The sequence below is a fragment of the Oratosquilla oratoria genome, unplaced genomic scaffold, assembly GCF_046742065.1.
Source record: "Oratosquilla oratoria isolate Oo_2021 unplaced genomic scaffold, ASM4674206v1 SCAFFOLD45, whole genome shotgun sequence".
Taxonomy (NCBI): Eukaryota; Metazoa; Arthropoda; class Malacostraca; order Stomatopoda; family Squillidae; genus Oratosquilla; species Oratosquilla oratoria.
This window is the reverse complement of record NW_027467710.1, coordinates 8,083,283-8,099,619: the sequence shown is the minus strand read 5'-3', so window position 1 is coordinate 8,099,619 and position 16,337 is coordinate 8,083,283.

Genomic DNA, 16,337 nt, shown 5'->3' with positions numbered 1-16,337 from the left:
ACCACCCCCTAACAACAATCACCACCCCCCACAAACCACAATCCTCTACCACCCACACTACAAATCAACCAAAACCCATCCACCACCACCCTCTATATAAACAAATCACCCCCCCCCCATCAACAATCACACCCCCCTCTCCCCCACAACAACCCACCACCCCCACCCCAACACCCCCCCCCCCACCCTAAACCAAAAACAAATAACCCCCCACAAACTCCCACCACCCCACCCCCCACACCACTAATCCCCCCCCCCCCCTACCCACAACACATAAACAAACAAACCATAAAACCACCACCCCCCCACCCAACACCAAAACCCCCCCACTTCCCCCACCCCACAACCAACCACAAACTCACTAAAACAATTACCCACCCTAACCATACCAACACAATTAACCACAAACCCCCCCAACCACCCCCATCAACCACACCCACACCACCCAACAACACAAACAACATACCCCCCCACAACACAACTATCACCCCAAAAATATTATATCAAACAACCTTATAACCAACCCACCCCCCCACCAACCCCAAACCATACAATAACCAAAAATACAAACCAACAACATCCCCCCCACATCCAATAAACATAACACCAAATTAACACATCCAAACTCCCCCCCCATACCCTTAATAACCAAACCTCAATATAATTCCATATATATAACCCCCAACACAAAATAACCCTAACACAACCTCAACAAACTCAAACTTCCTACCATACTCACACCAAAACAATAACACAAAACCACAAAATAATATCTCCCCCCCACCAACCCCCCCAACCCCCCCAATAACCACAACACAACAACCATAAATACCATCACCCCACCCATCCCACTAAATCACAATCAAACAACACAACATAACACCTCCATATACATTATAACCCCCCCCACCAACCCCACCCCCCCCCCCACCATAACCCCATACAAACACAAACACCCCAACATCATAAACACTCCACCAAAAATTACATACCCCCCCAATTAAAATCTAAAATAAACCCACAACAATTAAAACAATTTCCAAAACACAACACTCAAAACACACCCACCTTAAAAAACACCCCATCCCAACCCCCACCAATTAATAATCAAAAAAACTACCACTCCCACACACAAAACCCAACATCCTAATAATAAACCCCCCCACCCCACACCCAAAAAACTCAACAAACAATACACATCACCACAATCACCCCCCAACACCCCCCCACAAAAAACCACCAAAACCCCCACAAACTAAACCCCACCCTAACCAAACCACAAAACAAAAACCACTCCTAAACTACCTACCAAACACAACAACAAAACACCACAATTAAAAATCAACCCCAAAATACCACTCCCTTCAAACCACCCACACCACCCCCAACAACACTATAAACACACACCATCTCAAAACAAACAACCACCCAACAACCCCATCAACAACCTACCAAAATAAACACCCCTCAATCACTATACTACCACACACACATATAACAACAATATCTATACACCAACCCCCCCCCCTCACACAACCACCCCCCAACATAAAATCACTCCTAAATAAAACACACTAATAAAAAACACACAACCAAAACACCCACACTCCTTCACTTTAAATTCTATGCCAAAACCCTAACCGATCACAATCCCACCAACACCGAACTCTAAAATATTATGCAACCATAAATAATAAAACACCCACTCATCCCCACCAAAACAAGTCCCTCCCCCACACACTATCCCTCTCCAAAAAGTACCACAACCACAACAAAAAAAAATAACACACAAAACAAAACCTCCAATCAAAAACGTCACAAAGAATACTTATGTCCACAATCCACCAAACCCCTAACAACCCATAAATCAACAATTCACCTATAAAATAAACATACCCTACATCCAAAACCCCCCCACATACTAAAAAAAACACACCAAAATCAACCCCAATATGCCACCCCAACAATCTCCCAATATATGATATATTCACCAACCACCCACCCAACCCCAATCTTAATACCCATAAACCGTCACATTCAATCAACAAAAAACAACCATTCAACACCATCAAACCTACCACCCACAATCACAGCATTTACGCAATCTACCCCTGACATCCCAACTCCCAACACCTATACAAATTAAAACCCTACATGTCCCCCGCCCTTCATGTATAACACCCCATTATAGCAAGCCCCCCAATTAACCCTACCAACCCCTCCCCCACCCACATTAAACCAACCCCTCTAATTCAAACTTAATATGAATACCCTACAACAGAATCAAAAGCACATGAGTAACTCAAAACAACCTAGAATCTACACAAAAACATCTCAAATACAATCCAACCTACAAAAAACAAACCCAAATCTGATGTCCACCGTACCACAAATCAATTATTCATGCCTCCTTTCAAACCCCCCACCACTAACATCAAACCAATTCACAATCCAAACCCCCCCCCTTATTTGTACGTTCCAACATCCTCTACCAAGTCACACCCTAACCCACAATTAATCCAACCTTACAACCCAATCAACTACAACAAACCAATCACCACCTCACCATCCCCACAATAAACCACATCACCAAACCCCACATCAAACCCATAATCAACCAACAACCCCCCACCAACCAACCTAATCCACACATGAAAATTATCAGCGCCTAAACAACAAATAGTCCCAGTGCATCACCAACCATTTACCCCCTCCCCCCCTTATTTCATACAAAAAACACAAACCCATAACAACCCCCCCCATCTCAACCAAACAACTACCCCCTCAATGAGAATAATAATTAAATCCAATCCACCCCCACATAACCCAACTACCAAAAAAAAGCTACATCCCAACACTTAACAAATAATCCCACCCCCCCCCCTTCCCAACAACCAACCAACCCCACAAACCAATCATTGCCTTTCAATTCACCCTCCCAAAAAAATCCTATCACATCCTCACATAATTACCCAACCCCCACCAATCATCCCTAAATAGCCCCCAACACAACCCGATCAAACCCCCCACCAATATAATTAATCTACCCCTCCCCACTTCATACCACCCAAACCCAATCGACTCCCCACCTTCTAACATAATACAATCACAACCTACAAAACTTCCCCTTCAACCCAAACCACCCCAAACAACACCCCCCCCCACCCCTTCCCCAATAAACATTCCTAAACCCCCTAATCACAACCAACTAAATCCACATATCAAAAATCACTAACATCATATAATTTCCCTTATCAGCTTCTCCCCCCATTGTAATCAATAATTCATTCTAAACCCAACCCCCCCCAATCAACAATTCCACACTACCATAAATAAATCTACCCCCCATCAACTAACACACACTCAATAAAATCAATCCACCACAAACCAACCAACCAACACCCTCACCACAATCATATTAAATACATCACTACCCTACTCCCCATTCCAAAATATTTCGTTTACTACCATCATATTAACCCCACAACCCTCATACCTCACATCCCCCCATACCTACCCCCCTACAAATAAAACAATCAACCAACCCCTTATCACCCACAAAACCCCCACTAACAACAATCTCCCCACTCCACCATACCAACAACCCTCCACCGCCAAATACATACCCACTCCCTAGTCCTCAAGCCCCCCCTATTTAACCACTCCCCAACACCCCCAATCAAATCCCCAATGTTTCTTTCCACCATTAACACCCGTAACCAGTCTTACCACAACATACATCATACCTAAAACTAACCTACTAATGACAACTCTACAACCTAAACCAAAACCTCCAATACAATATTACACCATCAACCCAGTACTGACCCCTACATGTACCAACCCCCCCATATAAAACATCTCACCCATAAAAACAAATAAAAATATACACTTGTTCCTTGTGACATACTACTTACTCGAAATCCCCACCCACAGACATATCTAAAACCAAATAATATATACAAACAACACAACAACCAAGACCCCACCAATATAAAGACCCAACCCCCCCACATCCATCCCCAACCCCCCCCCTAATTTATTAATCTACACCCCTTCAACAATTTAGCCCCACCATTCACAAATAAAAAACACACCCTAAATACTAGCAACACCCCAACAATAACAACCACCATATCCCCCCTATGGAACCCTCACCGTCCCCCCTTATATACTGAAATAATGTTCCAGGCCTCTAACCCCCCCCCATCTCCCCCCAATTGAATAATCCCCCACCGTAAATTCCCTTCCTAAAATTTGTCAAGACTATTAATCACCACACTCTGACCACAACCATCAACAAAATATACTACATCCTACTCTATGGCCATACAAAAATAACCAATAAAAACAAAACCCCCCCCCGAACCATTCCTGTCAACCTAACACATCAATTACACCCCCCTCCATTATAACATCACACCCAAAATAACAAAAGAAACCAACAACACATACACGAAAAACCAAAACCACCAACCCAACACATGTATGTACGTGTATTACCACCCCTCCAAACAAAACCACCACTAATAATAAACCCATCCCACCCCTCATCCCGCCCCCCCCTAAACCCCCCCCCCCCCCCAACCCTAAAAACCCAACTCCAACCCACACCCATCCTACCTATTAACCCCCAACCAACCCACCCCCCCATCTATAATTAACACAAAAACCACACCCAATAACAAACCCCAAAAAAGCAAAAACACCCACCCCAACCAAACCCAAAACCAAATCACCTAAAATAACCACCCAACAAAAACCACTTTAAATAACCCCCCTCACCTCATAACAACCAAATCCCAACAAAAAATACCATAAAACATATCAAACAAAAACCTCCACTACCAAAAATCACAAAACAAAAAACAAACAACAATCCAAACAATCCACCTTACCACCCCACAAAAAAAACAACCACCAAACAACAACCACCTAATCCATCCAATCAAACTTTCCAATTAACAACCCCCACCCATCACAAAACAACACCACCCCCACCACCACCCCCATCCCCCCACCACACAATAAACACCACCCCCAAAATACCCCCTAACCAGACCCATATCCCACATTAAACCATTAACACTCCTACCACACCATACACCCCTCCCCTTCCCCCCCCCCCCTCCTTCACAATTACTATACAACCCAATCCCCCACTCTCCCCCCACACACACCCTTCCAACCAACTACCCAAATAATCAAAACCCCCCAATCCACCCCCCCCTCCAAACCCCCAATCCACCCAACCCTATAATATTCATCACATCCACACATCCCACCAATCACTTCCAAAATACTAAACCAATAATTATCCCACCAAAAATTCCCCCCTCCATCCCAAAAAAAACCAATCCCCAACACCAAACCAACCCCAAAATCCCTCAATCTCACCATCTCAACCCCAAATCAAGTCCACCCCCTAACAAAACCAAACTAAATATCTTACACATTCAAATCATTCACACCCAACACAAACCCTAACCAACATAATAAAAATACCCCACCCCCCACCACTAATACACCATTAACTCCAGCTCACCATCATATAATATAAAACAAAAATACTTTATATATTAAAAACCCCCACAACCCATCCACAAACACCAACCAACACAATCAACCCAATCCCCCACATATAATCAACTCAACCCAACATCCTACTAGACTCCCCAAAAAACTATATCAACCACCAACTTCAATCCCATATCCCTGAACATACCAAAACACCACACCACAAATATAACAAACCCCCCCCCTTCCAAAATTTCTCACCCCAACCACCCACACCACACCATCAACAACCTTACCAAAATCCACCCCACCCACCATCACACTATCACCAACCCCCCCCCCCCCAATCACCCTCCCCCCCCCCACAATAAAACCCACCCCAACCAAAACAAAAAATAAAACAATCTAACACTTCCATTTCCTCTAAAAAACTAATTAAACCTTATCAACCCCCCCCAACCACCATACACCTCTTCTCCCCCCACCACTTAACATAACCCCCCCCCCCTTAAATACCCCAAAAATTCCACCCCCAAACCAAACCAAACTTAAATATATCCCCAACCCTTTCCCTCCCCACCCTAATTCCACCCAACTCCAAACCATCTAAACACAAATTATCCCCCAAAAAAACACTAATACCTACTAACCATCATAACCACCCCCCCCCCCCAACTTCCCAAAACCCCCACAATAAACAAACCCCTCACAAACTACACATACCCTAAAACAATCCTCTAAATTAAAACAAAATAACAAATAAAAACCCCCCACTAAAACCTCCAATCAATCCCCCCCCAAAATATCCACAATCCATATCCACTCACCACACAATCCCCACCAAATCAACCCCCACAAACTACCCCCAAATCACCTACCTCAACCCCAAAAACTCATCCCCCAAACAAAACCAAAACTACATACTCAACACCAACACACATACCCTCTACCACCACACATACCCATCTAAACATCTCACCCACATCCCCCATAAACCAAACATACACCCAAAAAACCCAAACCCCCCCCCCAACCAATAACCATCCCTAACCACCCAAACCTATACCTTAAACATAAACCCTACCTAACAATTAAATCCTCATATACAACAACCCCCCACCACCCCATCAAACACCCTTACTAACCCCCAACCTATCCATTACACCTACAAAACTCTCACCAATATACCCATCCCCACACCCAAAATCACAAACTCACAACCCCCAAAATCCTCCCCACACAAACTCAAAACCCCCACACCCAACCACCCCCAAACCCACACCCCTAACAACATACATACCCAACCCCCCACCCCCACAAAATACCAAACCCCCTACACAAACAACTACCATCCCATATACATCCCACCACAACCCCTCCACAACCCACCAACAACATATACCACCCCCCAACCACCCCCAAACAACACCACCAAAAAAACTCACCACCCCCCCCCCTTACCCCCAACCCACACCCAAACACATCCCCCAAACAAACCAACAATACAAAAATAATACAAACCCCCCACACCAATCAACACTAACAAATCCCCCACCAAATCCTAATTTTCCACTACCCCAATCCTACCCCTAAACCTACCAACCTCCCACAAATAAATTATAACCCCCCACCTATAATAATCCTCCCACTCCCCAACCCTACCCGACCATACTCACCCCCACATCTCATTTCCCCCCACCCATAATCCCCCCATCCCCCAACCCATTCCCAATCCCCAACATCATTAATCCCATTCCACCCCCCCAAATTCTAAACCACCACTTCCCTCAACCACTCCACAACTTGTCTCCTAAAACCCCAAATAACCAACCACTACCCTAATTAATACCAACCACACCAAATATCCCAACCCCAACTAACCCCCCCCAATCACCCAATATTCCCCCACCACTCCCCCAAACCCTCTCCCTAACACTCACCATTCAAATCCCCATCCCCCCCATCTTCCACCACCACCCACTTCCCCCAACTAAATACTCCACCTCTCAACCACACTTCTCCCCCCAATCATCCCATCCCCCCACCTCACCACAACCCCCCCAATTTCAACAATCCCACATCATCATCCCAACAAACAACACCCCCCCCCCCAACCCCCCCCATAAAACCTTAACCCGCCAAATAAACCCCCTCCACAAAACACAAAACAAACACCTCCCCAATCCCCACCCACAACCTCCCCCCCCCCCCACCACACCTCTAACCCACAACCCCCCATAAACATAATCTCCCAAACACAATTACCCATCACTTACACCATCAACCCCCCTCCCAAAATCCCAAACTCAAATAACCCCCCCCACCACACCTCCCACCCACCCTAAACCCAAACTCACCCACCTACCCCCATCCACTCCAAACTACACACCATCCCACCCTCCACTCTACAAAACAAACCCAACCAAAAAAAAAAAACCCCCCCTTATTCCCCCCCCACCCCTCAAAACAAATAACAACAAATAACCAATCTAACCATCTAACCAATCAAAACCAACAAACATCCAACAAAAATACCCACCCCCAACCAAACAACAAAAACCCCCAACCCCCCTACCAAACCCAATCCATACCCAAAATCCCACAACCATCACCCCACCTAACCACCCACCCCCCTCCAACAATCCATACTTCCACACATAAACACAATACTCCCACCACAACCCTACCTCAACCCCAACCAAAATCCTTCAACCAATAACCAAAACCACCCACCCCCTAAATCCACCCCCCCAACCCCCCAATTTTACCGACCCCAACCTACCCACCACCAATTCATTATCCCCAAAACCCAAATACTCCAAATCCCTTACCACAAAACATAACCTAACCTCCCCAACTAAACCACAAACAGTCATAAAAACAACACACCCAATTAAACCTCTCCAACCCTAAAACCCCTACTTCCTACATCAACCCCCCACCCCAAAAATAACCATATCCTCCAAACACACACAATAAAACAACCAACATACACACCCCATCAATCCAAACTCAAAACCACTCATAAACATCCCTATCTATACCCCCCCCAGCCTCCAACCCACACCAAAACACAATACAACCCCTCCCACAAACAAATCCTTCCCTCTACCGAATTCTACAACAAAACCACAACCATCCCCCTAATACCCACCAACCAACCACAATCACCTATAAAACCACCCCACCTCCAACCCACCAAAAACCCCCACAACACCCCCCCCACCAAACAAACAAAACATTATTCTCGTACATAATAACACCACACCCCCTACCAACCCAAATCTATCACCATATACTAAAAAACCCAATTACCTTTTCACCCCCCTTATAAAACCCAAAACCAAATAACCCCCCCCCCCACCCCACAAACACAACCTCCCCTTCCATAAAACACACACCCACCTCCAATCCCCCTACCCCCCATCCCTAATTACCCCCCATCCCCACCCCTCCCTCCAAATTCAACCAACCAATACCCCCCAAACCCCCCAATACTTCAACCCCCCCCAACCATATAATTCCCCCACAAAAAATTAAAACCCTATAAATAATCAATAATACACCCCCATATCAACACCTCCACCCCACCACAACCCAAATAACCAAACCCCCCTCATAAACCAAACCCCCCCAAATCACACTCAAACTAACACACCCATAATAACCCCATTCACCAAATACCCAAACCACCACTAAATCCCCCCCAAACCCCCCCCCCTCAACACCCCACCCCACGTCCTACAACACCCCCACCATCACCCAAACCCCCAAAACCCCCCCAAAAATTACATCAAAAAAACCAACCCATCAACCAAATCCTACATACCACCCTCCCCCTACAACACCCTACACCTACCTACACCCCACACCTATCACAACCTCTACACCACAACCACTACCACCCCCCCCACATCAACAAACTAAAATCAAATAACCCCAATAAAACCCTAAAAAAAACCCCCACAACCAAACTTTAAAATTCAAATCCTAAAAATTCTCCCCCTATAAAAAAAATCCTCCATTCCAAAACTTTTAATAAAAAAAAATCAAAACAAACTCCCCCCCAAAAAAAAACCAAAAACCAAAAAAATTCTACAAACAAAACACCCACCCAACCCTCACCAACCCCCCCTCTAACCCTAAACCCCAAACCACCACCATCAAATACCACCCCACCAACCACAAAACAACTAAACCAAACCCTTCCTAATCCAATAATTACCTCCCCCTCCCACTCAAACCACCCCCAAATCACCAAACCATATACCAATACCCTCCACCCAAACACTCATTAACCTCACACCAAACACCTCCCCCAAACCAATATTACACAACACAATCCAATTACCTACCCCCTCCCACCTACCACCCCCTACCCCCAACAAACTCAAATATACTCCTCTACCCCAACACATCCACCTCCCCCCTACTACCCAAATAACCCCCAAACCCTCCTAACCCAAAACCAACCCTCCCCTAAATACCTCCCCCATACATATAACCAACTCAACCCCCCCCTAACCTAACATAAAATCCCCCCCCAAAAACAAACAACTTAAACCACTACCCACTCCCCCTTCCAATACCCCCACTTCACCACTACCATAAATCAAAACCTCAAAACCATCCCCCCCCCTAACCCCACCATCCAGTCCATCCACCCCATTACTCCCAACCTTAAAAAAACCAATACTTCCAACATAACAACTCAAACTCATTTCCCCCCCCCCACCACTCACCCCACTCAACCACCCTCCACCTAACCCACACCAAACAAAAAACCAACAAACCATACCCACTCCCCCCAATACCCACCACCACTACCAACAACCTCAAACCATCCTACCCCCCACCCCACCACATTACCCCAACCAAAAAAAAATCTCCAACTAACAACTCAAACCACCCCCCCCCCACCACACCCCACTACCACCCACCACTCACATCACCAATCCACAACAACCAATACCCCCCCCAAAACCAATATCATATCCTACACCCTTTCTAAACCCCCTACCCAAATCACCCACCCCCCACAGTCCTCTCCAAACAACCCCCCCCATGAATCCCCTCCACTCAAAAACTCCAATCAAACAAACCCACCCTTCCAACACCAAACACTCAACCCCCACCACCATTACATAAATCTCTATTTACCACACCAATTAACAAATAATCTTCCCACCCCCCCCAAACCCATTTATACACTCACCCCCCCCCACCAAACCCAATACCAATTAACCTTAAATTAACCACACACCACCAACCCCACCCACAACCTTCCACCAAAATACATCCCAACTTCTCTCTTCTCCAACCCCACAAAAAATTTAGTTTCCCCCAAAAAATAAATCCCCACACCAACCAACCCCACAAAACCTCACCCCCCCCACCTCCTCCCCACAACCTCAACTCAATACCCCCCTCACAATCACTCCATTCCAATCATCCAACCCATCCCCTAAACTCCACCTCCAATATAAAACCCTAAATTCTTCATCACCCACCCCCCAAACTTATAAATATCCACCCCTTCTAACTCAAACACTTGTAAAAACCTCCTACCCCCACAAAACACCACTAACCTCAAACACCAACACCCACACCTCCCCAAAACCAAAAAAACAACTCATATTTATTAATCAAATCCAAACAACATAACCCCCAATCCCCCAATATCCAACCAATAAAAATTCCATCAACCCACATAACCCCATCCAACCACAACCCTTCTATACCACATAAAACAATCCCAAACCATTTTCTCATACGAGACACCCACAAACCAAACCCCAAACCATTCCTTAACAATCATCACTAACACAATAATTACATGCCAAACCAACAATTAATCAATCACTTCATACTACACTACCCAAATATCAATTATCCATCCCACCATATTAACCCCCCAATCCCCCCCCCACATCACACTTACTATCCCAAAAACCCATGTCCCTAATCACCACTTACCAATCTAACCTTCACCCCCCCCCCCATTAAACCAAAAAATCACCCCCCCCCCACTCCCCCTCTTCAAACACCCTCCCAATATATCTGATACACCTCACAACTAATCTAAAACCAACTCCATCTCACTCCACCACACACCCCCCAATCCATATCACCACCCCCTACCCAAATCAATAATACAAAACCCTTCTTAAAATCCCAAAAATCATATTTCAATCCCCCAACTATTAATAAACATACCATTCCCCCCCAAAAAATTAACCTTCCACAAAACTTCAATTTTACAACACATAAACATACCTAATCTAGAAACCATTACACACAAAACCAAACCAACACCAATCACATACCTTACCAAAAATACAAATAAACCACAACCACCACCCGACACCCCCCCTCCATCAACCTCCCTTAATTAATAACAACACCCCCCCCCACAAATCACTTATAATAAATATAAAACAATTATTAAAAACCACACGCAGTATCTAATAACAATCAAACTTACCACCTCCTAACAAACACCCTATCTATAACACCAAGAAAACCCATAAACACACCTGACGCACACCGCCTACAACCTTAAAAACAATACCATTTCCTATAATCAACCTTCCCCCTATTACACCTATTCCCACAGCTATTAGCAACACTAACAACATCCTCAATCAATCAGAACACCTACAAATCCCAACCTCCAAACCAATAAAAAACACCATCCCACATTCCTACCCCAAACAAACAATATCAAACCACCCACACACAAATATAAATTTGACAAAACAATAAATAATACATACTCCCAACCACAACCCCCTAAACAACTCCTAAAACCACAAATCAATCACAAACACAACATAACCATCAAAAAATAACACCACCAAAACATCCCCAAAAACCCCACCACCCACCCAATCCAACCAACAATTCAAAACCCCAAAACAACCCCAAACCCCCCACTCATCAACCAACCCATAAAAACAACTCACACAACCAACAACCACCCTCAAAAACCCACCCAAAAACCCCCCCACAAAAAACACACATTAAACCACCATACCCACCAAACCACCACAACCCTTCTCGAAACCAAACACCCATCAACCAAACCAAAAAAACCACACAAACTCAACAACTCAATACACCCAAAAAACAAAACAAAATCCCAAAAAACTCCCTCAAATCTTCTTAATTCAAAACCCTACTAAAAACCAATATTAAACTCAAATAAACAACCCCCCCCACCCCCCCCCACCCAAACATACATCACCAACCTACACAACCACCACAAAACACCCAACAAACACCCTTAATATAACACAAACCAAACACACATAAACCAAAAAACAACCCTCCATTCACTACCAACTCAAAATAAAATCACAATATAAAACCTCCCACAAAAACATCTTTCCCCACCACACACAAACACCAACAAAACAATTACACACACATAACACTTAAACAACAAATACAATTCCCCAATCAATAAACAAAACCCACCCCCCCCCCCCCCAAACACACAACTCAAAACCAAATAACCACCAACTAATTCATAAAAAACAATTCCCCCTACCACCCACTAAAAATCACCACAATCAACAACTCCCCACATCACCAACCCATACCTCCCCAATTAACACACCCACAACCAACACACTAATAAAACCACCTACTCAATCTAATTTTTTCTCACCCCCCCCCACCCAAAAAACAAAAACCAATTAATAACATATTACCCTACCCCCCACCAAACCTCCCCCACCACAAATCCCCCCCCATAAATCCTATAAAACCACATAAATTCCCCCCCCAACAAAATAATACAACAAACCACCTCTATAAAATAAAAACACCCAACCATTAATTCACACACCCCCAAACCCACAACCCCTAACCCAAATAAAACCTATTCCCCCCAATAAAATCAACCAAAATACCCTATTTCCCCCCCCCAACCCAAAAACAAATCTAAACAATCAAAAATACCACTTACCAACACCAACGCCCCCAAACACACACAAAACCCTACCACCCCTCACCCCCATCTCCCCCCAATTCCATCCATCAGCCACAACCCATTTAAATCACATCAAAACAAAAACACCCACCACACCCATCTAATCTACTCCTCTTCACCTCCACCTCAATCCCCTATCTACACCAATAAATACTAACAACACCACCCACCACCCCCCCCTCCAACATTACCAATATACAATAAAATTACACACATAAACCACAACCACAAAAAAACAAACAAAACCATAACACCCAAACCCACCCACCCCATCCCCAAAATATCAATTCCTTCACCCAACACCCAATGTTAACACATCAAACACCCCTAATTTAAACCATCATCAAACCCTAAAATAACTTACAAAACTTGTCTTAATCCCCACATACAAAAACTCAACAACCATAACATCACAATCCACACTCCCAACAACACGATTTCTGTACACACCAATATTGAAATCCACCGCCTATCCAATCCACCAATAAACCATACCATAAAGCCCGAAATTAATTCAACCACATTGTATAAAACACACAACCCCCACAATAAAATAGTCTAATGGTATCACCCACATACTTAATAAGAAACCACAGTACACACATATATGCTGCCTAAGTAATTAAAAAGTACATGTTACTAAATTAAATCAACAATACTGACATATACACCATATTTCTCACCAAATTCACACAACATCTGTCAGTATATGCTAAATAACACTTAATTATACAAACTAAAAACCCCCCTATAAACCAATGCTATCAAAATGATATCAAAGTGATCTTTTGACTTACCAATAACCATAAAACAAATCCATTTAACATACATTTATTCAAAGATTACAAAACGCAACGTAAAATCAACACAGTCTGAGTACAAAGACCACCAGTACCACATAACTCATTACCTTTACATGAAATTCCAATAAAAGAAAACTATAAAAAGTGACTAATGGTGCACTAGAGATCCTAATAGTAAAACCTATAAATCAGATTATCACAGAAAATAACACATAAAAGATAAAGTACCATGTGACTGGTAAATCAATGTAATTTGATATAGACATAGTAATTAACTAAAACACTTAGTTACTACGCAAAAAATCATATCACCAAACTCTACTTGAATTAGAGATGTTAAAATTTTCATACAACCATATTTATATATTAGATTGAAAATCCTTTTCCAATAACATAGTAGTTCCAACCCAACGTACCACCTCGGATAATAAATCATTATCAAAAATTAAATGAAGATCCACCTCATTCCAACCCACTATTCCTGATAGCAATAATTGGTGAGCTCTTAAAAAAATATATCATCCTGACTTATAAGGGCAATTATTATTCAATAATGTTCTAATGTCTGTTATGAATACCTTTACAACGTTTTCTATTATCTAAATCAAATAATTCGATATTCATTTGCAATTGCTTATTGACTGATTCTAAAAATAATTGAACTGAACAAATCCCCTTTTGATGCTCCTGCTGATAATGCTTTCAAATTCCTAACTGACAACCTGTTCCGGCGAATAAATCTAATGACTTTAGTGGAAATGTCAATATTGTAACCATATTTAAAAAACTATTGACTTGGTCATAGATATGTGTTGCGACTCATATTTTTAATTATCACCAAACAACCACATTTCTTCTTTTTAATTTACCATAATTAATTTTCTTATAAAAAATTATACTTTTACTAAAAAAAAATATAAAAAATAACCTTATAGGCTATTTCTTTTTTGTTTTCTTACCAATAGACAATCACTTACTATCATTCAAAGTGATGATGTCCATTGACCCTAATGGTATTGAATCTTCATTCATCTTTAAAAATATATTATAAAGTTTCTCTTCACATCCCTCATATGATCAGACTGGTCCATTTTCTTCGATTTGAATGTAAAGAATTTTTAAATCTTTATCATATGATAATAATGTTTTAAAAAACGTATTTTTTATCTCAATTGTCTTGTCCATATCTACTTTAATTATCTACCTTTTAATAAAAAAATGCCAATCGGTAACAACATGTATATATTAAAAAAAAACACTCACATAATTGTGAGTGTTTTTGTCTATTAAACAAATGCAATAATTGAGATTGGTGAAGCATCACCTTTTCTATTACCGTATTTTAATACTCTTGTGTATCCGCCATTTCTTGTTTTATACTTTGGTGCGATATCAGAGAATAATTTTTGAACTGCGTCTTGAGTTTCAGTAACGTTAACGTGTCTTAAAACTTTAGCAACTTCTCTTCTAGCTTGGATTGTATCCTTTTTAGCTCAAGTAATTAGTTTATCCATTTTCTTTTGTAACTCTTTTGCTTTTGCATGCGTAGTTACTAATTGACCATGAATTACTAAGTCAGTAAGTTGATTTCTTTCAGTTCTAACTCTTCTTGCTGAGTTATGGACATTAGATTGTCTTTGTTGTCTGTTTCTTTTTGCCATACTATCTCCTTACTATTCAGTCTTAAATGATAAACCTAAGTTTTGAATTGCTTCAACAATTTCAGAAACTGATTTATCTCCTAAGTTTTCAATTTGCTTAAGTGCTGAGAATGGTCTGTTAATTAATTCTCCAACAGTTTGAATGTTTGCTTTCTCTAGACCGTTTTGTGATCTAACAGATAAGTTAAGTTCTTCAATAGTGATTGATAGTTGAGTATCATCTTCTTCAACAACTTGTTCTTCTTCAAACATATCATTTGCTATAGATAAATCTAAAGTTGTTAATTCTTCAAAAGCCATGTAATGGTTTTTTAGAACTGCACCAGCCATAGCTACTGCATCTTGTGGTTTCATATTTCC